Below are 3,006 nucleotides of genomic sequence, written 5' to 3'. Positions count from 1 at the left end.
TTTAATTATTTTAATACTCACCATCATGTTTAGTCTTGTCTTTTTGCCTGGTATTAAATGTTAGACATATTTAATTAGAGAGGTAAATGAAGCCTATAACTATTCGAATTTTGAGACCTCTAATTCTAATATCTTGCAAGACTTTGTGAGATTACTGCCAACTATTTTAAAAGCTTAAATTGTTGGATGAAGGCGTAATTTAATATGTAATTATTCCAACACGTTAACCATAAGAAAAGAGATCAGAGAACAGAACTTGTGGGGCGACCTTAGGTCGCTTTCGCCTTTTTGTTTTCTTTGGTCAGATGCCGCAGCCTCTTCCTTACTATAAGGGAACTTGGGCAGCTGAGTGCAGACAAAGCTGACGATGCAACGCAAGAAAGCGCCAGCAAATAGCATGAAGGACTTCCCATGAAGAGCTCCTAGCGCGCTGCAATCGCCCCGTGCTTGAAGAAACCTCGTTCTCGGTAAGAAAAAAGGGGAGGCTAGGCGAAGTCGGAAGGTTAATGGAGAACAATAACCGTCCAGCTGATCACGGTCGCTGGAGGTAAGCTGCCGCAACCTTGAATATATCTTGAGCTCTGTAGCCCAGCTCCCTCAGTAAGTTGGAGGATCCCGGGCAAACTCACGCCGGATTCTTGATATTGCTTCCCGTTCCTGCCTCTGATCATGTCACACTGTATTCCACTGCGTGAATGCTGTTTCGCGGCGAAAAAAGCTGTGGGTGAAGTCGTCGCAGACCTCTGAGCTTGTACTGTTCACTTGCACCTGCGAGTCCCATGGGGGTCTTCCACTTTCCTGTGGAAAAAAAAAGGGCTTTGTCTCTTGAAGTAAGCTGTTGAGAGTCGGATTGGAATACCGACTTGTTACCATCCAGATTTGTTCCTGTGCTCGTTTTTCCTCTTTTTGTTGATTGAGCCGGCTTTTTGTTCTCGATGTTCATGATGACCACTTAGATGCCGGTTTGAGGTAGTTATATCTGGTGGATGTTAAATAAGAGATTGCTTAGGGGCATATCTGGTGGATGTAAAATCATTTCCATTATCTGGGTAGTTATACTGTAACACTCAGGTGCTGGTTTTTGTTCTCGACGTTCATAGTGGCTTAGACTCTCGGGACAGAGAATATGGGCTCGCGCTCATAATAGAGTATTTTCAGTGGGTGTAAATCCGTCGAAAAAGTATGAATATAGTAGGACTCATACCAGGAATAACTGCCATTTCTTTCTGAAAATCATGAAGTTGGAAATAATGTCCTAGAGTCATTGGGTAAGAGAGAAAATTCTGTCACTGTGAGGAAGAGACACGACTTAATATGCACTCTGCAGCCTTCTTTTGTCAGGAGAAACTCATATGGAGAACACCGCACTAATTGAAAGTCTTCTTAGCTTTTCCTCCTAAGAAAAGAGAAGACGCGCAGCTAGCTTTACTCTGTTTCAACCACTAAACAGGGGGCTTACTTGGTAGTTTTGTGCATGTGAGTGGTCTTGTTTTTGTGAATGTGTTGTAAGAGAAGGTTAGGAAAAGTTTATAGGTGTTAAGGAGGTATCCCTTGTGCTCTGATGTACCGGTTTGTTGAAATGAAGTCTTTCAATAGCTTAATTAGACGTGGATCAATAGATGGTTTATACTCTTGTAGTGCATATATAGCTTAGAGTTCTACAATGCATAGACGCCTTAGCTACCAGAAGCTTGGTTTCATACATCATCAAATTTCCTCTAGAACTTAAATTGGTAGTTTTTGAAAGCTTCTGGAAAGACTGCCCTCTTATGTGATGCAAAAAGAGCTCAAAATTTGAGCTTTTCCAAAAGACTATACGTACACTAACAAGTGATTTGCTGATTTTGTTTTGTAGACGTGGAGCGGAGCATGCTGATCGAATTGCTACAATTAATTTCCTGGAGAAGATCCTGCTAAAGATCTTGATTGGTGCCATCGGAATCATGGGTATTCCAACCATCACTAACCTTGAAACCATCGTGTGCATTTACGCAGTGCTCATAATCGTCGGGCAGTTATTAATCCTCAAGATGGGAAGGCAAGATATGGACCCAAGGTTCCGACTTGCGTTTGCTCACATCATTGTTGTTATCAGATGTGTCAAGTGCTGTCTGCTGATGTACATTTTGCTTCGTGTCATGCCTTGGTCGATTTTCGTTCTCCACGTCCTTGAGTTGATGAACCCACAAGCATTCATCGTGAATTAGAAAATTGTGACCGTTTTCGGTTTTCTTAATATTGTGGTTTACTCTTTGGGAAACTAGTATTGATGTGCATCGTGCTTATGTTATCCTAGACATGAACCTTTTGTTGTACTATTATTACTTTAGGGACATGGACCTTGTGTTGTACTATTATTACCTTGAACATCATCCATATCGAAAAGCATAATATGTGATGTGATGAAGAGAATAGTACTGTTTAGTTAAGACCCTAGTTCAATGTAATGAAGTTGGAGACATCGGGAATCTTTTTTTCTTTGGCTAGAATCAATTCATAAAATTTGAGAAAAAAAATCAAATCATCCTCATTCATTAATCTTTCTATTCGTGAATTGCAATTTAGGCATAATTCGTAATCCGATCCTCATATTTAACCTAAAAATATTTTAGAAACTATCTACCCAAACTCGGAGTCACATGAAAACCACTAAGCTTGGCATAAAGGAAGCATGCGATATGCGAGAGACGGAAGTAACAGGGCCTAAATTCCTCAACAAAAGATTTATCATTTGAGAATAAAGAGGAATCACATTAGAAAATGAAGATGCATGACCTTTTGTAAGTTGAAGCATATGTGGAAAAAATTGAAAAGTGAGCCATAGTAATTTTGCTTCAATATATAGATGACTAGGAATTTTTTGTTTTTGGTGTTTATGTTTTAAATGGGTTGGGAGATAGATATTTCAAGAGAGATGAATTTGATCTGTTGAGATAAAGAGTCAAATGGGGATACTCAAAAGCCCAAAGCAAACCACAAAAAATTCCATTTGCTAGCCCCAGTCTT

The 3,006-nt window shown here is 39.9% G+C and overlaps 1 long non-coding RNA gene across 1 annotated transcript; it reads left to right on the top strand.

The window, feature by feature from the left end:
- Positions 1-278: 278 nt before the first annotated feature.
- On the top strand, positions 279-2,429 carry LOC104415619. Its single transcript, XR_005545537.1, has 2 exons — positions 279-830; positions 1,856-2,429. It is a non-coding gene; the product is annotated as an uncharacterized LOC104415619 (long non-coding RNA).
- The last annotated feature ends 577 nt before the right edge of the window (positions 2,430-3,006 follow it).

This window comes from Eucalyptus grandis, chromosome 8 (assembly GCF_016545825.1).
Source record: "Eucalyptus grandis isolate ANBG69807.140 chromosome 8, ASM1654582v1, whole genome shotgun sequence".
In the NCBI taxonomy this organism is placed as follows: Eukaryota; Viridiplantae; Streptophyta; class Magnoliopsida; order Myrtales; family Myrtaceae; genus Eucalyptus; species Eucalyptus grandis.
This window is presented reverse-complemented; position numbering and strand designations above follow the sequence as displayed.